The 21,587-nt window shown below is 42.6% G+C and overlaps 1 long non-coding RNA gene across 1 annotated transcript in view; it reads right to left on the bottom strand.

Moving 5' to 3' along the window:
- LOC115899125 overlaps window positions 1-21,587 on the bottom strand; it is a 59,827-nt gene that overhangs the window by 34,700 nt on the left and 3,540 nt on the right. Inside the window, exon 2 of the long non-coding RNA XR_004058795.1 lies at window positions 20,641-20,739. This is a non-coding gene — a long non-coding RNA (uncharacterized LOC115899125). The remainder of the gene's footprint in view (window positions 1-20,640; window positions 20,740-21,587) is intronic.

The raw sequence follows: 21,587 nt of genomic DNA, 5'->3' as shown, positions 1-21,587 counted from the left end.
AATATCATGTGAAAAACCCATGAGGTACTGGGTTTTATAATTTAGAGAAACCCTTGTCAATATGCATGTTCAGACCAGACACAGTGGCTCACGCCTATAATCCAAGCACTTTGGGAGGCCAAGGTGGGTAGATCACCTAAGGTCGTGAGTTCAAGATCAGCGTGGCCAACATGGTGAAACCCTGTCTCTACTAAAAATACAAAAAATTAGCCAGGCGTGGTGGCAGTTGCCTGTAATCCCAGCTACTTGGGAGGCTGAGGCAGGAGAATCACTTGAAACCAGCAGGTGGAGGTTTCAGTGAGCCAAGATCTTGCCACTGCATTTCAGCCTGGGCAATAGAGCAAAATTCAATCTCAAAAAACAAACAAATATGCATGTTTCATATTATTGAACATTTCTTTGTATTTTGTTTTGATCATGTGGATTTTCTTTTTGTTGTCATTAAATGTCTATTCCGTTCCTTTGCTCACTTTTCCATTTCTTCCCCACTTTTCTTTTTGAGACACCCCAAATGCCTCATTTTTGACGAAATGCATTTTACAAGGTGCTCTGCAGACTGAGGGAGATTCAAAGTTCTTTCTGAAAAGCAAAATTAGGCCGGGTGCAGTGGCTCACGCCTGTAATCCCAGCACTTTGTGAGGCTGAGGTGGGCGGATCACTTGAGGTCAGGAGTTCGAGACCAGCCTGGCCAACATGGTGAAACCCCGCCTCTACTAAAAATACAAAAAAATTAGCCAGGCATGATGACGCATGCCTGTAGTACCAGCTACTTGGGAGGCTAAGGAAGGAGAATTGCTGGAACCCAGGAGGCAGAGGTTGCAGCAGTGAGCTGAGATCGCACCACTGCACTCCACCCTGGGCGACAGAGTGAGACTCCATCTCAAAAAAAAAAAAAAAAGAAGGAAAAGAAAAATCACCATAATTGTGGTCCCAAACCAAAATTTTAATGTCCTTCCATTGACAATTTTATTCTGGCCTGTACATGAATACTTTTATGATTTTGTTTTGCTTTTCAAATCTAAAACCTACCAGTAAATCATGTTAGGGCTCTCTTCTCGAGCACCTTGCCTTTGTCTGTTTGTGTTGCTAAAAAGAAATACCTGAAGTTGTATAATTTATAAAGAAAATAGGTTTATTGGCCAGGTGTGGTGGCTCATGCCAGTAATTCCAGCACTTTGGGAGGCTGAGGTGGGCTAATCACAAGGTCCAGAGATCAAGACCATCCTGGCCAACATGGTGAAACCCTGTCTCTACTGACAATACAAAAAATTAGCCGGGTATGGTGGCCGGTGCCTGTAATCCCAGCTACTCGGGAGGCTGAGGCAGGAGAATTGCTTGTACCTAGGAGGTGGAGGTTGCAGTGAGCTGAGATGGCGCCACTGCAGCCCAGCCTGGCGACAGAGTGAGACTCTGTCTCAAAAAAAAAAAAAAGAAGGAAAAGAAAATAGGTTTATTTGGCTCACAATTCTGTAGGTTGTACAAGAAGCACGTTACCAACATCTGCCTCTAGTGAAGGCCTCAGGCTGCTTCACAGTGAAAGGTGCAGGGCAGCCTGTGTGTGCAGAGATCACATGGAGAGAGAGCAGGGAGGAGCTGCCAGGCTCTTTTTAACAAGCCAGCTCTGAAGGAACTAACAGAGCAAGAATCTACTCAGTATTACAAGGACAGCAGCAAGCCATGCATGAGAGATCCACCCCTACTACCTAAACACCTCTCATTAGGCCCTGCCTTTATATAGAGGGTCAAATTTCAACATGGTGTTTGGGAGGATAAACAACCAAACTACAGCATGTCTTTTCTGTCAATAATTTGACAATTTTTTTTTTTTTTTTTTTTTTTTTTTTGAAGATGCAGTCTCACTCTGTCGCCCAGGCTGGAGGGCAGTGGTGCGATCTCGGCTCACTGCAACCTCCACCACCCAGGTTCAAGTGACTCTCCTGCCTCAGCCTCCTGAATAGCCGGGATTACAGGCGCATGCCACCATGCCCGGCTAATTTTTACATTTTTAGTAAAGACAGGTTTTCACTATGTTGGTCAGGCTGGTCTCAAACTCCTGACCTCAGGTGATCCGTCCACCTCGGCCTCCCAAAGTGCTGGGATTACAGGCGTGAGCCACCACGCCCGACCCAATTTTTTGTATTTTTAGTAGAGACAAGGTTTCACCATGTTGGCCAGAATGGTCTTTATCTCTCCACCTTGTGATCCGCCCGCCTAGGCCTCCCAAAGTGCTTGGATTAGAGGCGTGAGCCATCAGGCCCAGCTTTGCATTTTTTTTTTTTTTTGAGATGGAGTCTCGCTCTTGTTGTCCAGGCTGGAGTGCAATGGCATGATCTCGGCTCACCACAACCTCTGCCTCCTGGGTTCAAGCGATTCCCCTGCCTCAGCCTCCTGAGTAGCTGGGATTACAGGCATGTGCCACCACACCCGGCTAGTTTTGTATTTTTAGTCGAGATGGGGTTTCTCCATGTTGGTCAGGCTGGTCTTGAACTGCCCACCTTAGGTGATCTGCCTGCCTCGGCCTCTCAAAGTGCTGGAATTATAGGCATAAGCCACCACACCCGGCCAATAAAATATTTTAATAAAAGATTAATACCTAGTTAATTTTGTGCATTGAAACATTAACAAACCTTAAACATCGGTAGATTAATATTGGACAAATTGGAAGAACATAAGCACATTGACAGTATTACTTTTTTTTTTTTTTGAGGCGGAGTCTCACTGTGTTGCCCAGGCTGGAGTGCAGTGGCGCAATCTCTGCTCAAGGCAACCTCCGCCTCCGGGGTTTAAGTGATTCTTCTGCCTCAGCCTCCCAAATAGCTGAGATTACAGGTGCTTGCCACCACGCCTGGCTAATTTTTTTGTATGTATTTTTAGTAGAGACGGAGTTTCACCATGTTGGCCAGGCTGGTCTTGAACTCCTGACCTCAAGTGATTCGCCTGCCTCAGTCTCATAAAGTGCTGGGCTTACAGGCATGAGCAACTGCGCCTGGCCAATATTATATTTTTAAATGTAAAACTACTAGGATTTGAATATCAAAATTGTGGTGGCAGGAAAAAGTATCTACATTCACTTGCATATCCCTAGAATTTGACTCATCAGATAACACTGGCTTACTAGCTAGGTAAGTAAAAGGTAAATACTTTGGAAGTGGATACCTTCATTAGAACCTTTTAGCCCTTAGAAGAAAAACCAATCCAGAAAAACTGGAAACCTACAGAACCCCCTTGCTGGGCTCTGACTTACTGGCTAAGCATGTTATTGTTGATAGCTGACCATTCAAAAGAATAACTTGTAACATGTTAGCCATGTGTGAAATAACAATGCACATCTTCACACAATTTATTGCCCCTTTACCTTGTTGTGAGACTTTATTCTTTTCTAAGCCTGTATTTATTATAACTCTTTTAATTTTTTTTTTTTTTTTGAGACAGTCTTATTCTGTTGCCCGGGCTGGAGTGCAGTGATCCAATCTCGGCTCACTGCAACCTCTGCCTCCTAGATTCAAACGATTCTCCTGCCTCAGCCTCCTGAGTAGCTGGGATTACAGGCGCACACCACCATGCCCAGCTATTTTTGTATTTTTAGTAGAGACGGGGTTTTACCATGTTGGTCAGGCTGGTCTCGAACTCCTGACCTTGTGATCTGCCCACTTGACCTCCCAAAGTGCTGGGATTACAGGTGTGAGCCACCAAGCCTGGCCTAATTGTTCTTTTTCTTGTTTTTTGTTTGAGGAGGTGAGGTGAATGACTGGGGAACTGGGGTGCAAGATTTCCTTTTTTTTTTTTTTTCTAGACAGAGTTTTGCTCTTGTTTCCCAGGCTGGAGTGTAATGGCACCATCTTGGCTCACCGCAACCTCTGCCTCCCCGGTTCAAGTGATTCTCCTGCTTCAGCCTCCCTAGTAGCTGGGATTATAGGCATGTGCCACCACACCTGGCTAATTTTATATTTTTTTAGTAGAGACAGGGTTTTTCCATGTTGGTCAGGCTGGTCTCGAACTCCTGACCTCAGGTGATCCGCCTGCCTTGGCCTCCCAAAGTGCTGGGATTACAGGCATGAGCCACCGTGCCCAGCACGAGATTTCCTTTTCATTGTATATTATACCTTTTGAATTTTGTCCCATGTAAAGGAATAATTTAAAAATAGAATTACAAAAATCTTACTAGCTAGTAGTTCAATGTTGGATAAGATTGGAGTAACTGCACTGCACATAGTAGGTATTCAATAAAGATGGAATCAATGAATAAATGAATAGATGGCTGAATTAAGTGAAATGACTGAGTAAGTGTCTTAAATCTGTATTTTGATTACTAAAGCCTTCTGGAATCGTGAAATTTCATAATTGTATGAGACTTAATGTCTTTTTTTTTTCTTTGAGACAGTCTCACTCTGTCACCCAGGTTGGAGTACAGTGACCCAATCTCGGCTCACTACAACCTCCACCTCCTGGCTTCAAGCGATTCTCCTGCCTCAGCCTTCCGAGTAGCTGGGATTACAAGTACCTGCTATGACGCCCAGCTAATTTTTTGTGTTTTTTAGTAGAGATGGGGTTTCAGCTGGGCACGGTGGCTCACACCTGTAATCCTAGCACTTTGGGAGGCTGAGATGGGCGGATCACAAGGTCAGGAGAGCGAGACCATCCTGGCTAACATGGTGAAACCCCATCTCTACTAAAAATACAAAAATTAGCCGGGCACGGTGGCAGGCGCCTGTAGTCCCAGCTACTCAGGAGGCTGAGGCAGGAGAATGGCGTGAACCTGGGAGGCAGAGCTTGCAGTGAGTGGAGATAGGGCCACTGCACTCCAGCCTGGGCGATAGAGCCAGACTCCATCTCAAAAAAAAAAAGAAAAAAAAAAAGAGATGGGGTTTCACCATGTTGCCCAGGCTAGTCTCAACCTCCTGACCTTGTGATTTGCCCACCTTGGCCTCCCAAAGTGTGGGGATTACAGGCGTGAGCCACTGCGCCCGGCTTAAATGTCTTTTCAAGAACAGAAATAGGTCTGAATTGGGAGAAAAAAACTTGTCACTTTGTTAGATTTCTAAGTTTAAGCCATTAGTCTTTATTACATCATAAAGGATGAAGAAGTATATTTTTATATATGCCTACATTTGCTGAGGAGGCTAGTCCTGATCAATATTTTTCTGAAAGATGGTGAAAGGTAGAGCAGACTTCAAGTCAACATTTTTACTGCCTCTCCTACTTCAGTGAAGCTAACATCAATGGCTTATACTACGTGCAAAGTTACCTTTGGTTTTGTTTACTGGTCTATGTCCTAAGATAGGCAATGCAGCTACCTATTGTATATTCAGATCAAGTCTTGGGGACTAGCATGGTTCTAAAATGTTGACAGCTTCCTGGAGACAAACTGATAAAGAGAAAACACTGGAATTCTAGTTATTTTTGTTGGGAAGGTAAAGGCCGAGTTGCAGAATTTATTGCAGCATAGATTCTTAAAGAGTTTTGCTAAATAAAGACAACCAGGTAAAAGTGGTTTTAGATTGAGCAACTCTATGTAAAATGCTTACAACAGTGCCTGGCACAGCGTAAGTGCTATAAATGTTAGCTGCTATTTGTTATCATCATTATTATACTGACACTCACCATTTTATACCAACAAATATTTAATAGCCATACATATACATCTATACAAATCAATCTGTATGATACCAAGAGAAGAAACAGCTTTTTATAGGAAATTTATAGTGATACATTTTGAAGAATGAAAGACAGAAAGTTAAATTGTTACAGAAAAAAATACTCTTTCTTTGAGGAAATGTCCTTTGCTAGTTCGGTTGGAGCTCTGCATCGAAGGTTGAGAAAAGTTTATAGTCTATGGTTTTCCAAATGAGTTAAAAACAGAAATAACAATACCTAAGATAACAAACAGGCACCAGTTATACAGTAATAATTTATTGCTTTTCAACAATTCTGGTGTGATAAAATTTAACTGAACCAAACTCCCCATATATTTTGAATGTGAAAATCAAGTTTCCAGGGAAGTCAGATACTTGAGGCAGGGCCTGTAAAGTATCCTCCTTTTTAATTTTTTTTCCAGATGAAGGTAGAATGCCAAGAGAGGCCAAGAGAAAAACAAATAACCAGCTGCCTACAGACCTGCCTTCATAGGAATGTCCTTTGCCTTCATCTATGTGTGCCTCCATTTCTGAATGCCTTTATTTCTGGATACTTTCCAGTCTATAAAAACAAAGGAAGGACAGATAAAAAAAGAACTGTACTACACTTCTACTGGACAATCAAGAGGTGAAAAACATTCTTTAGTGAGTTAAAATTGTTTTGCAGTCTCTTTGAAAGGAGTAGGCAAAAATCTTGAAAAAGTCCTGATTATTAGTAGAGATTGTCTTAGAAAGGTTAACTTTTCACATTGGCAGGAAGTAATACCCAAACACCACAAAATTTAAACTTATCTCCAATATGTAGATAGAAAAATCTATCCATGGGGCACTAGGCCTTTCTTATTTACCTTAAAATATACTGTTTCCCTCCTTCCTCCTAGCATTCTCTCCTAGGAAAAGGTTCTATGACTTTTGCATTCTTTTTTTTTTGAGACAAGGTCTTGCTACATTGCCCAGGCTGGTCTTGAACTCCTGGCCTCAAGGGATCCTCTGACCTGAACTTTTTTTTTCAGACAGAGTCTTGCTCTGTTGTCCAGGCTGTAGTGTCACAATACTGGCTCACTGCAACCTCCGCCTCTTGGGCTCAAGTGATTCTCCTTCCTCAGCCACCAAAGTAGCTGGGATTAAAGGCGCCTGCCACCACACCCAGCTAATTTTTGTAATTTTAGTAGAGACAAGGTTTCACTATGTTGGCCAGGCTGGTCTTAAACTCCTAACCTCAAGCGATCTGCCTGCCTTGGCCTCCCAAGGTGCTGGGATTACAGGTGTGAGCCACACCGCCCAGCCCTGAATTCTTTGTTTGTTTGTTTTCTTGAAATAAGGTCTTACTCTGTTGCCCAGGCTGGAGTGCAGTGGTGTGATCAAAGCTCAGTATAACCTCAAACTCATGAGCCCAAATGACTCTCCTGCCTCAGCCTCCCAAGTAGCTAGGACTACAGAAGTGTGCCACTATGCCCTGCTAATTTTTAATTTTTTTTGTAGAGACAGGGTCTTGCCACTTTGCCCAGGTTGGTCTCAAACTCCTTGGCTCAAGAGATCTCCTGCCTTGTGAATCACTGAGCAGACCCCAGCATGCATTCTTTTTTTTTTTTTTTTAATTTACTTTTTCTTATTTTTTAAGTTTAAAGGAATGTTAAATTCCACAGATTATTATTATTATTATTATTTTTGGAGACAGAGTCTTACTCTGTCTTCCAGGCTGGAGTGCAATGGCGAGATCTCGGCTCACTGCAATCTCCGCCTCCTGGGTTCAAGACATTCTCCTGCCTCAGCCTCCTGAGTAACTGGGATTACAGGTACCCACCACCATGCCCAGCTAATTTTTGTATTTTAGAAGATATGAGGTTTCACCATGTTGGCCAGGCTGGTCTTGAACTCCTGCCTCAGCCAGCATGTATTCCTAATAGTAGACAACACAGTAGGAATTTGGAATGCCTGAATGTTTATCTATTAAATAGATTGTTTTTTGAGACAGGGTCTTGTTCTGTCACCCAGGCTGGAGTGCAGTGGTATGATCATAGCTCATTGCAGCCTCAACCTCCTGAGCTCAAGCAATCTTCCCATCTGGGCCTCCCAAAGCAGATACTACAGGTGTGTACCACCACATCCAGCTAATTTTTTTTTTTTTTTTTTTTAGAAATGGGGTCTGGCTATGTTGGCCAGACTAGTCTGAAACTCCAGGGCTCAAGCAATCATCCTGCCTTGGCCTCCCAAAGTTCTGGGACTACAAGCATGAGCCACTGCTCCTGGTTGAAATACTTTAATTTTTTTTTTTTTTTTTTTTTTTTTTTTTTTTTTTTTTTTAGATGGAGTCTAGCTCTGTTTCCCAGGCTGGGGCGTAGTTGCACGATCCTGGCTCACTGCAAGCTCTGCCTCCCAGGTTCACGCCATTCTCCTGCCTCAGCCTCTTGAGTAGCTGGGACTACAGGTGCCTGCCACCACGCCTGGCTAATTTTTTGTATTTTTAGTAGAGATGGGGTTTCACCGTGTTAGCCAGGATGGTCTTGATCTCCTGACCTTGTGATCCGCCTGCCTTGGCCTCCCAACGTGCTGGGATTACAGGCGTGAGCCACAGTTCCTGGCCAATACTTTATTTTAAAGTACAAAGACTGCATACATTTTGCTTGAGGTTCTTAGTGCTTCAAGAGATCCACCAATATCCTAAAGGAATCCTTTCCATGAATTGGTAAAGTTTGTGAATATATAATGTTAAAAAAAAATAAGAATGACCAGGCACTGTGGCTCATGCCTGTAATCCCAGCACTTTGGGAGGCCTAGGCGGATGGATCACAAGGTCGGGAGATCGAGGCCATCCTGGCTAACAGGGTGAAACCCTGTCTCTACTAAAACTACAAAACATTAGCTGGGGGTGGTGGCGGGTGCCTGTAGTCCCAGCTACTTGGGAGGCTGAGGCAGGAGAATGGCGTGAACCCGGAAGGCGGAGCTTGCAGTGAACCGAGATCGTGCCACTGCGCTCTAGCCTGGGCGACAGACCAAGACTCCCTCTCAAAAAAAAAAAAAAAAAAGAAAAAAAAGAGATGTAGGTATTCTAGAGAAGGTAGAGCAAGATAAAGATTTTAACTTACAAGCCAGTGATTTTTTTTTTTTTTTTTTTTCCTGAGAGACAGTCTGGCTGTGTCTCCTAGGCTGGAGTACAGTGGCACCATCTCGGCTCACTGCAATCTCTGCCTCCTGGGTTCAAATGATTCTCCTGCCTCAGTCTTCTGAATAGCTGGGACTATAGGTGTGCACCACAAAGCCCAGCTAATTTTTGTGTTTTTAGTAAGGATGGGGTTTTACCATGTTGGCCAGGCTGATTTTGAACTCCTGACCTCAGGTGGATCCGCCTGCCTTGGCCTCCCAGAGTGCTGCAATTACAGGCATGAGCCACAATGCCCGGCTGCCAATGATTTTTCCAAAATAATTATGCGTCCCTGGGAAGGAAATAGGAAATGAAACATTTTGCATATAATTTGGATTTGTAGGTGGCCTTTCTAAGTAATTTATTAGAAGGTAAACAATAATTATGTAGAAAGAACCTGGTTGGTAAATATAATAATTATGAAATCTTATTAAATTTTTTTTGAGACAGGGTCTTGCTCTATTGCTCAGGCTGGAGTGCAGTGGCCCAATCTTGGCTCACTGCAAGCTCCGCCTCCTGGGTTCACGCCATTCTCCTGCCTCAGCCTCCCAAGTAGCTGGGAATACAGGCTCCCCCTACCACGCCCGGCTAATTTTTTTGTATTTTTAGTAGAGATGGGTTTTCACTGTGTTAGTCAGGATGGTCTCAGTCCCCTGACCTCGTGATCCACCCGCCTCGGCCTCCCAAAATGCTGGGATTACAGACGTGAGCCACCGTGCCCAGCAGAAACCTTATTAATTTACATTAACTAGCAGGAAAGCTGAATTAAGAAGATGTCTGAATCATACAATTACTAAAACTGCTCCCCGTTAATCTACCTGCCTCTCTTCCATCTCCATATTATTCTGTACACAGTTTACCAAGTGGAAGGAAGAAGGGCTTTTTGTTTGTTTATTGTTTTTGAGGTGGAGTCTCTCTCTGTCACCCAGGCTAGAATGAAGTGGCATGATCTCGGCTCACTGCAACCTCTGCCTCCCCAGTTCAAACGATTCTCCTCCCTCAGCCTCCCAAGTAGCTGGGACTACAGGCACGCTACCACACCTGGCTAATTTTTTTGTATTTTTAGTAGAGATTGGGTTTCACCATGTTGGCCATGCTAGTCTCGAACTCCTGACCTCAAGTGACCTGCCCACCAAGAGCTGGGACTATAGGTGTAAGCCACCACACCTGGCCAAGAAGTGCTTTATATGAAGAAGAAACAGCATGTAGAAAGGTTCAGCATTGGGACTATGAAGCAGTTCTGCATTTTCCTGCCTCATCATCCTCCTCATTCCCATCCTTTTCTATAACGTCAAGATTTTGAACAAAACAAATGAATGAAAATAATCCAGCACTTAAGAACAGAAGCTAAGAATTAAGTAGACCTAGATTTAAATATCAGTCTTTTTTTTTTTTTTGAGACGGAGTCTCGCTCAGTCGCCCAGGCTGGAGTGCAGTGGCGCAATCTCGGCTCACTGCAAGCTCCACCCCCCGGGTTCACGCCATTCTCCTGCCTCAGCCTCCCAAGTAGCTGGGACTACAGGCGCCCGCCGCCATGCCCGGCTAATTTTTTGCATTTTTAGTAGAGACGGGGTTTCACTGTGTTAGCCAGGAAGGTCTCGATCTCCTGACCTCTTGATCTGCCCGCCTCGGCCTCCCAAAGTGCTGGGATTACATGCATGAGCCACTGCGCCCGGCCTAAATATAAGTTTTATAGTATTTATAAACTACAAATTACCCAATTTTGACTAAGCATAATTTAGTGATACCCCTATAAGTTCTGGCAGATGGAATGAGATTGCCCTAGGTTCTTGGTGAAGGCCTTTGTTTAGAAGCATGGTTGCAGTGACTGAGAATTCCCCCACTAACTCCTGTAGTCCACACTTCCCTCATTCCCCTGGATTCTGTTAAATGGTCTTGGTAGCCTGAATTATGCACTCCCATATTATGGTTAAAGCATACTTGGGCTGTGTTTCATTCATGTTATGGTCTTCCCTAGGTTGATCAAATGAGTAACTAGTGAAACAAATGAAATACATATAATAGAATTAGAAAGCTCCCAGGTTGACTAATCTTTGAATAGGAAACAGGAGCAAAACTCCATTATCTAGCTCATCTGAGCCTAATGGGAACATGAGATGAAGGCCATACCTAATCCTCTGCTTGGATGGCCACACTGATATGTTACCCATTTGCAATGTTTGGTTTTGTGCTTCTCATTGACCTCTTGTGTGGCATGTAACATCTCCAGATTCCAGTTCCTGCTGTGACTATAGCAAGTGTACATGCGGCAAGGTAATGAGCTATGTGTACAGGCGGAAATGGGGTAGTGGTGAAAACCATGGCTGCAAGCAGAATGGTGTATTCTGAGCTTGTTGAGTTACTATCCTTTTGGTTTTGGGGATAACTAAGTAGACTAGCTGTCCTAGTAGGTAGCATAGAACAGAGTATTCCTTGGCCAGGTGCAGTGGCTCACACTTGTAATCCCAGCACTTTGGGAGACTGAGGTGGGCAGATAACCTGAGGTCAGGTGTTCGAGACCAGCCTGGCCAACATGGTGAAACCTCGTCTCTACTAAAAATACAAAAATTAGCCAGGCGTGTTGGCAGGCAACTATAATCCCAGCTACTGGGGAGGCTGAGGCAGGAGAATCACTTGAACCCGGGAGGCGGAGGTTGCAGTGAACCAAGATTCTAAGATCGCACCATTACACTCCAGCCTGTGGACAAGAGTGAGACTTCATCTGAAAAAAAAAAAAAAAAAAAAGAACAGAGAATATTCCTACAAGATTTCCAGTTTCTTTCTTGCTATTAAATTAGAGGTGGTAAACAGTAAGAGGTATATGTATATCTCTAAGACTTTAAAGAGGACTCTCTCAAAGCAGTATAAAACTAAAGGCCTCAGACTGAGGCCATGAATTTAAGACACTAGAGAAAAAAGAACTTGTCCATTTAGTGGTGCAGTGTGGGGATGAAGGCTGTTTAGTGAGCCATTTCAGCCGCTGTGGCCATGGTGACAAAAATGGAAGCATGGGTCTTAGATGGGGGGAAATTATGAAGTTGTATGGAAATCCATCAGGTCTCTTAAACTCAAATCCTCATCTGCCAAAGGTAATAACGAAAGGAGTGTCTCCATACAGGGATGGGACTGCGAAAATGACCCTCATTCTGATATTCAACTTTTCCTTGGGGATCTTTCATAAATCACCCTGACCTTTCATAAATCACCAGAGGAAGCATTCTGCTTTTTACCTTTTTTTTTTTGAGATGGAGTCTTACTCTGTTGCTGGACTGCAGTGATGCAATCTCAGCTCACTGCAACCTCTGCCTCTGGGGTTCAAGCGATTCTCTTGCCTCACCCTCCTAAGCAGCTGGGATTACAGGTGCCTGCCACCATGCTTGACTAATTTCTGCATTTTTTTTTTTTTTTTAGCAGAGACGGGGTTTCACCATGTTGGCCAGGCTAGTTTCAAACTCTTGACCTCAAGTGATCAGCCCACCTCAGCCTCCTGAAGTGCTGGGATTACAGGCATGAGCCACCACACCCAGTTCTACCTATTTCTTTGTTTGTTTGTTTTTGAGATGGGGAGTTTCACTCTTCTTGCCCAGGCTGGAGGGCAATGGCGCAATCTCGGCTCACCATAACCTCTGCCTCCTGGGTTCAAGCGATTCTCCTGCCTCAGCCTCCCAAGTAGGTGGGATTACAAGTATGTGCCACCACGCCTGGCTAATTTTGTATTTTTAGTAGAGACGAGGTTTCTCCAAGTTGGTCAGGCTGGTCTCAAACTCCCGACCTGAGATGATCCACCGGCCTCGGCCTCCCAAAGTGCTGGGATTACAGGCGTGAACCACCACGCCTAGCCGGCTCTACCTATTTCTTAAATACTGCAGCAGAGACCATGGTGAAACAGACTGGTCTGCTGGCTGCCACGTTTTGTTGGCCCCACCCCACATCTGCCTGCTTAGTCCTTCTTTTCTTTTTTTTTCTTTTTTTGAGACAGAGTCTTGCTCTGTCTCCCAGGCTGGAGTGCAGTGGCAAGATCTCGGCTCACCGCAAGCTCTGCCTCCCGGGTTCATGCCATTCTCCTGCCTCAGCCTCCAGAGTAGCTGGGACCATAGGCGCCCGCCACCATGCCCAGCTAATTTTTTCTATTTTTTAGTAGAGACGGGGTTTCACTGTGTTAGCGAGGATGGTCTTGATCTCCTGACCTCGTGATCCACCTGCCTTGGGCTCCCAAAGTGCTGGGATTACAGGCGTGAGCCACCGTGCCCGGCCGCCTAGTCCTTATTTTCTAACTCCCACACAATTTTTTGCTGTTGTTGGTTCCTCCTTTATATTAATAAAAAATAAAGTTAGGAGTTTTAAGAATTCGATTTTTCTTCTGAATTAATGAATAATGTATTATGTAGAAATGTCAAGCAAGTTTGTGCTGTTATTAGTGCTGTATAGGGTAGTGCTTCATGTAGTACATTGTAAATGCTTGAATTTGGATGCCTAGAAGGGTATGGCACTCCTTTCCCCCATACTGCTTACCATTTCTTATTGACTTATACTGGGCTAATTAACTTTTTCTTGGTCCTTAAATGCTTCTCAGTTTGAATCCTTGATTTAGATTAAACTTGATTGACAGAAGTTCAGGGAACAGACTTACAAAATATGAGTGTTTGCTTTCATTTTTGGTTCTCCTGGAGTAGGCAGCTCTGTGACAGAAGCTATTTCCCCTGATCAGTGAGAAGGGCCTTCAACAATTCTTAACTCTTCCAAGTTCAGATGTAAAAAGGCATATCCAGAAGTGCCACCTTCCATCTGTTCCATGTTCCAAGTTTTTTTGTGTGAGGATTCTCTCTTTCTATAATGACTGATAATATCTACCATATAGAGGGAAACCTTTATACCCTACCCACAGGGTATGGCCTTATTCCATGACTGCAAAAAAACAAATAAAATAATCATATCAGAGTGCAATAACAGGTATAACATCTGAGCCCATGATTTGTGCAAAAGGTAAGACAGAGGGAGGGTAGGGAGGAAGGCGTCACTCTAATAGGCAGCTCAGAAGTAGGTGTGGTAGCTACTGCACCTCACCTTGGCACAGGTGTCACAGGTGTTGTGTGGTGCAGAGATCCATGGCAGATTTGGGGTTCTCAGAGGTAACCACAAATTGAATTGTATGCTTTATTTAAGCCTCATCTTGCTCACCAGTGCAGCAGTATGAAGGTACAGGTAGAACACCCAGGTCTGGATCCCCAGGCAGATATATACACAAAGACAGTCACTGTGATGTTAGAGGCCTCCTACACTGCATGCACCCCTTGGCTGAGTCACAGTAGGCTTGATGTGCAGTCGTCCAGTAATTCCAACTATCTGCTGCTGCTTTGGGTTAGGGCTTTAAAGTCCAGGTTCTCACACTGAATGATCTTATAGCATGGAATATGGGGACCAGGACACCCAGAACTTCCTAGAAATAGGTGACCTTAAAATTAAGCTGTTAGTTGGCTGGGCGTGGTGGCTCACACCCGTAATTCCAGCACTTTGGGAGGCTGAGGTGGGTGGATCACCTGAGGTCAGAAGTTCGAGACTAGCCTGGCCAACACGGTGAAACCCCATCTCTACTAAACATACAAAAATTAGCCTGGTGTGGTGGCACATGCCTGTAATCCCAGCTACTTTGGAGGCTGATGCAGGAGAATTGCTTGAACCCAGGGGGCGGAGGTTGCAGTGAGCTGAGATCACGCCACTTCACTCCAGCTTGGGTGAAACAGTGAAACTCCATCTCAAAAAAAAAAAAAAAAAAAAAAAAATTTAAGCTGCTAACAAAACCATGTCCCATCATCTTTGTCCCCAACTTAGCTGACTAGAGACTGATAACTACCCCAAATTCAGATAAGCAGGGGGTAGTTCTCTGTGGTGAAGCTCTGGTTTCAATGGCAGCTTTCATGGCACATGCTTTCATAATGGTTGTTTCACTCTATTAACATAAAAGGAAACCAAAACAGGGTTTTTCTAAGTCAAGATGGCCTTAAATTCTATTGATTAGTCTCCTATGGTATTAATAGTTACAAATGACAATTTCTACTTGTGTATTTTTGGTGAAAACTAAATGATGACACTTTTTTTCTTTTTCAGGCAGAGTCTTGCTCTGTTGCCAAGGCTGGAGTGCAATGGCCCGGTCTCAGCTCACTGTAAACCTTCACCTCCCAGGTTCAAGTCATTCTCCTGCCTCAGCCTCCCAAGTATCTGGGACTATAGGCGCCTGCCACCACATCTGGCTAATTTTTGTATTTTTAGTAGAGACAAGGTTTCACTATGTTGGCCAGGCTGTTCTCAAACTCCCGACCTCATGATCCATCCGCCTTGACCTCCCAAAGTGCTGGGATTACAGGTGTGAGCCACTGTGCCTGGCCATGATGACTACTTTCTGATGACTCGAGACAATACTGATTATGTGACCTTAGGGACGTTACTTAACCTCTCTCTATCTGCATATGTCTATAAAATGGGGATTGTAACAGTTCCTAGTTTATAGCATTTTTGTGAGGAATTAATGAGTGTTACTACATCTGAAGTGCTTACAGCAATGCTTAGCATATGGTAAGTATTCCAGAAATCTTGGCTGTCATCAATTTACTATTGTTATTATTGAACTCCCCATCCCATTTGCCTAAAATACTTTACTAGAGATGGAAAGAAGAAAGGAGGGAAGGGAGGGAGGAAAGAAGGGAGGCAGGGAAGGTACTCATGGTTAGGACTTTTAGTAGCTAGGGGTCAAGGAAGAAAACAGATCTGGCAAATACATAGGACCATCTCTAGAAAGAATGCTTCCTAGAAAAGATCCTAAACAGCGACGATGTAGGTTACAAAGAGCACAGGTCAAAACTATCCTCCTGGGCTAGCAAAGACAAGGAGCAGGAGTCAAGCCATATCAGACCAGAGTGGGAATTAGAATGACGTAGATTGAGCCTCAAGTAATCTGGTTGAAAACAAATTGAATTTGAAGATAAACAGGTCAAAAAGGAATATTCTCAGCTGCTTGTTTTCCATATGGATTGTTTTGCCACCTTTAAAGTTTTAAAGCAGTACTGTCAGATTTTCATAAAATTTTAGGTATGTTTCAAACTTTTGTGCTTTTTAATCTAAATTAATTCTTAGATGATTATTAAGAAGCAATGTAAATGTCTCATATTATCAAGCCATTGCAAATATATATATATATATATATATATATATATATTTTTTTTTTTTTTTTTTTTTTTTTGAGACAAAGGCTTGCTGTCGCCCAGGCTGGAGTGCAGTGTGGCACGATCTCGGCTCACTGCAACCTCCACCTCCCAGGTTCAAGCAATTCTCTGCCTCAGCCTCCCGAGTACTGGGATTACTGGGATTACAGGCACCTGCCACCATACCCGGCTAATTTTTATATTTTTACTCTTGACCTCATGATCCACCTGCCTCAGCCTACCAAAGTGCTGGGATTACAGGCGTGAGCCACCACACCCAGCCTGCAAATATTTAAAAAGTAGTAAACAGCGGCCAGGCGTGGTGGCTCACGCCTATAATCCCAGCAATCTGGAAGGCCAAGGCGGGTGGATCTGAGGTCAGGAGTTTGAGACCAGCCTGACCAACATGGTGAAACCTAAAAATACAGAAATCAGTCAGGTATGGTGGTGCACCCCTGTAAGCCTAGCTACTCAGGAGGCTGAGGCAGGAGAATCGCTTGAACCCAGAAGGTGGAGGTTTCAGTGCGCCGAGGTCGCACCACTCCTCTCCAGCCTGGGCGACAGAGTGAGATTCCGTCTCAGTGGAAAAAAAACAGTATGTACAATATGATTCCTTAAGAAACATATATATGTGTATGTGTGTGTCTGTGTCCGCACAAAAAAATTCTCAAAGACCTAGAGAAGCAGTAAAGTAAATCCCTGGCCACCAGAATAACTAAACATACAAAAAACCAGCAGTTGGAAACAATAATTTTTGACTCATTTGTCATGTTGAAGAAATTTTTATTGCAAACATTTTGTTTTCTAGCAAACTATTTTGACCGCGTCATGTCATGTCAGTAGAGTGCCAAGGAAGTAACTGATTAGGATACTAAACTGGTGCAGGCTGGTAAGATAAGTGATAGGTCAAAACAGAGCAAGGAGAGCTGAAGAGAAATGGGGAGGTCAAGGGAGGAGCTTAGAGTGCATCTCACGAATACTGAGTTAGTCTTTCTTTAAAGAATGGCAAAATTCACCCTACATCGAGACACAGGCCTTTGAAAGCAGGAGGACTACACCTGACATATAACCTGAAATTAGATGATGATACTCTGAATAAGAGGGCTCTCAACTTTAAAAAAAAAAGTTTTTAGGATTGACATTATCTTCTTTACTCCAGGTATGTGCTTAGCAAACCCTTTCTTCAAATATGGTTCAAAAGCAAATCACATTTTCCATATTCCCTATTAAATTATTATATATTATGGGGGGGCGCAGTATTCTTAATGACAAAATACTATGTTTAAAAAGAATCCTTTCCTAAAAGAAATCAGGAAGATAATTCCATTTACAATAGCTACACAAAAATAAGATACTTAAGAATAAACTTAACCAAGGAGGTTAAAGATCTCTAAACTGAAAACTATAAAACCTTGATGAAAGAAACTGAAGAAGACACAAAGGAATGGAAAGACATTTCATGTTCATGGGAGAATTAATATTGTTGAAACACCCATACTACCCAAAGTGATCTACAAACTATAGTCTCTATCTAATACCTATGATATATTTCACAGAAATAAAAAAGACAGCCGGGCGCGGTGGCTCACTCTGTAATCCCAGCACTTTGGGAGGTCAAGGAGGGGGGATCACCTGAGGTCGGGAGTTCGAGACCAGCCTGACCAACATGGAGAAACCCCATCTCTAATAAAAATACAAAATTAGCCAGGCGTGGTGGCACATGCCTGTAATCCCAGCTACTTGGGAGGGTGAGGCAGGAGAATCGCTTAAACCTAGGAGGCGGAGGTTGCGGAGAGACGAGATTGTGCCATTGCACTCCAGTCTAGGCAACAAGAGTGAAACTCCATCTCAAAACAACAACAACAACAACAACAACAACAACAACAACAACAAACAAATCATATGGAGCCACAAAAGACTCAAACAGGCAAATAAATCCTGAGCAAAAATAACAAAGCTGAGGCATCACAGTACTTGACTGCAAAATATACTACAAGGGTATAGTAACCAAAGCAGCATGGTATTGGCATAAACACAAACACAGAGACCAATGGAACAGAATAAAAAACCCAGAAATAAATTCATGCATCTATGGCCAACTGTTTTGCAACAAAGGTGCCAAGAAAACACACTGGGAAAAAGACAGTTTCTTCAATAAATGGTACTGGGAAAACTGGAAGTTACATGCAGAAGCCGAAGACTAGACCCTGTCTCCATCATATACACAAATCAACTCAAAATGGATTAAAGACTTAAATACAAAACTTGAAACTATGAAATTACTAAAAGAAAACATAAGGGAAATGCTTTACAACATCGGGTTGGGCAAGGGTTTTTAAAATAAGATCTCAAAGCATAGACAACAAAAGCAAAAAATAGACCAATGGGATTATATCAAACTGAAAAGCTTTTGTACATAAAAAGGAAGCAAGTAACAAAATGAAGAGACAATCTACAAAATGGAAGAAAATATAAGCAAACTATACATCTCACAAGGAGTTAATATCTGAAGAATATATAAATAACTTAATTCAACAATGAAAAACAAATTATCTTGATTTAAAAGTGGGCAAAAGACCTTAATAGGCATTTCTCAAAAGAAGACATACAAATGGCCAACAGGTACATGAAAAAATGCTCAACATCACTAATCATTAGGCAAATGCAAATCCAAATTACAATGAGGTATCACCTCACTCTAGTTAGAATGGCTATTAACAAACAGGCTGGGGCATGGTGGCTCATGCCTATAATCCCAGCACTTTGGGAGGCTGAGGCAGGTGGATCATTTGAGGTCAGGAATTCAAGGCCAGCCTGGCCAACACAGTGTAACCCCGTCTCTACTAAAAATACAAAAATTAGCCAGGTATGGTGGCACCTGCCTATAGTTTCAGCTACTCGGGAGGCTGAGACAGGAGAATTGCTTGAACCCAGGAAGCAGAGGTTGCAATAAGCCAAGATTGCACCACTGCACTGCAGCCTGAGTGACACAGTGAGACTCTGCCTTTAAAAAAAAAAAAAAAAAAAAAAAAAAAAAAGACAAAAGAAAACAAGTGTTGGCAAGGATATGGAGAAAAGACAACACTCACACATTTTTGGTGGAATTACAAATTAGTACAGCAGCTATGGAAGATAGTCTTTAATCCATTTTGAGTTGATTTGTGTATATGGTGGAGACAGGGTCTAGTCTTATTCTTCTGCACGTGACTTTCCAATTTTCCCAGCACCATTTATTTAAGAGACTTTTTCCCAATGTGTGTTCTTTGCACCTTTGTTGAAAATTTTTACCTCAAAACATTAAAAATAGAAGTCCCACTAGTGGCTATGTATTCAAAGGAAATGAAGTCAGTTACATTGAAGTGGTATCTGCCCTCCTATGTTTATTGCAGCACTATTTACAATAACCAAGTTATGGAATCAACCCAAATATCTAACAGTGAATGAATGAATAAAGAAAATGTGAGGCTGGGAACGGTGGCTCATGCCTGTAATCCCAGCACTTTGGGAGACTGAGGTGGGTGGGTCATTTGAGGTCAGGAGTTTGAGACCAGCCTGAGTAATATGGTGAAATCCTGTCTCTACTAAAAATACAAAAATAGCCAGGCATGGCAGGTGCCTGTAATCCCAGCTACTTGGGAGGCTGAGGCAGAAGAATCGCTTGAAACTGGGAGGCAGAGGTTGCAGTGAGCTGACATTGCATCACCGCACTCCAGCCTGGGGGACAGAGTGAGACTCAGTCTCAAAAAAAAAAAAAGAAAAGAAAAAGGAAAAAAAAGAGAAAATGTGGTACATATGGATAACAGAATATTATACAGCTGTAAAAAAGCATGAAATCTTGCCATTTGTGAAAATATGGTTAAACCTGGAGGACATTATGTTAAGTGAAATAAGCCAGACACAGAAAGATAAATACTGTATGATCTGTGGAATCTAATTTTTTTAAAGTAAGAGTTTATATCCCACAAGCAAAGAGAAGAGTGGTTATCTGAGACTAGAAAGGGGAGAGGGGAAAGGAGGAGAGGGAGAGGCTGTCAACAGGTATAAAGTGACAATTAGATTGGAAGAATAAGTTCTGGTGTTTTATTGCACAGTAGGGTTGCTGTTAACAATAAGATATTGTATATCACAAAACAGCACAAGGTGAGAGATATGCTAAGTACCCTGATTTGATCAGTATACAACATTTGTTTGTATGGAAACACCAAACTGTAACCCAGAATATGTACAATTACATATTACATATATGTGTATGTGTGTGTCTGTGTGTGCACAAAAGAATTCTCAAAGACCCAAAGAAGCAGTAAAGCAAATCCCTGGCCACCAGAATAACTAAACATACAAAAAGCCAGCAATTACAATGAAAATTTAAAAAAAAAACCCAAAAAACAATTACAATGTGTCAATTAAAAAAAGAATTCTTTCCTGTATTATTGTTACTAAAATGGGCAAAATAGCACCTTCCTATTTATTACATCACAGAAATGGTGAAGTAACTGAAAGAATGTAAGTTAAGTAGGTGAATTCTGGAGAACACACTGTAATTTTATCTTTTTTCAGATAAAGCAACAGAGCAACTTACTCAGCTTAAAGAGTACCTATATCATATTTTTTTGAAGTTTGCATTTGCATTTCTTATTGCATCACTAACTTACGAAGTTATAACTCTTACCTTGAAATCTTCCCAAGTTTTGCTCACTTAACAAGCTTGCAAACAACAGTCCGGCACTTTCCTGAGGCAGATTACCATAGCTGCATCCAGTCTATCAACCTTTAAAACAGAAAGGTGAATCCTAAGAATTTTGTGATAGTCATAAATCTAAAAGCCAGTAGAAAGCACCAGGTCTTCTCTGGTTCTGATGTAATTATTCTTTTTTTTTTTTTTTTTGAGACAGAGTCTCGCTCTGTCACCCAGGATGGAGTGCAGTGGCACAATCTCTGATCACTGCAAGCTCCACCTCCTGGGTTCATGCCATTCTCCTGCCTCAGCCTCCCGAGTAGCTGGGACTACAGGTGCCTGCCACCATGCCCGGCTAATTTTTTGTATTTTTAGCAGAGACGGGGTTTCACTGTGTTAGCCAGGGTGGTCTCGATCTCCTGACCTCATGATCCGCCTGCCTCGGCCTCCCAAAGTGCTCGGATTACAGGCCTGAGCCACTGCGCCCGGCCTGATGTAATGATTCTAAAAGACCCCCATGACAAAATATTTTATCTTAAAGATTGTACTTGTTCTTTACACTTAAAGAAACTGAGTTTCTGATCATGCCAATCATTAGATGGGAGGCCTCAGACAAGTCTTTTAGCGTCCCTGGGCCTTAATTTCCATTTCCATAAAAAGTCAGGAGTGCCTTAGAAGATCTCCAATTTCCTCTCCACTCTGATTTCTCATCCTATGCTTCCTAGTTCATTTCTTCAATGTTGTGTGCCTCAAATCAGGAAGAAAATCTGGCAGAAGAGCAAGAATTTTACCTGTATTATTTTATTATTTTCAGCAGCTCACCCACCCACCCTGTTTCTATTTTTCCAGGTAACAGCCTTGGAGTTGCTTTTGATTTTTCCCTTTTATGTACTTTAGACAAATTATGACATTAATTCATAAATACTTATAGAACACTTTCA

Source organism: Rhinopithecus roxellana, chromosome 8 (assembly GCF_007565055.1).
Source record: "Rhinopithecus roxellana isolate Shanxi Qingling chromosome 8, ASM756505v1, whole genome shotgun sequence".
NCBI lineage: Eukaryota > Metazoa > Chordata > Mammalia > Primates > Cercopithecidae > Rhinopithecus > Rhinopithecus roxellana.
The sequence above is the reverse complement of the archived record's forward strand: the minus strand, read 5'-3'. Positions and strand labels throughout refer to the sequence as shown.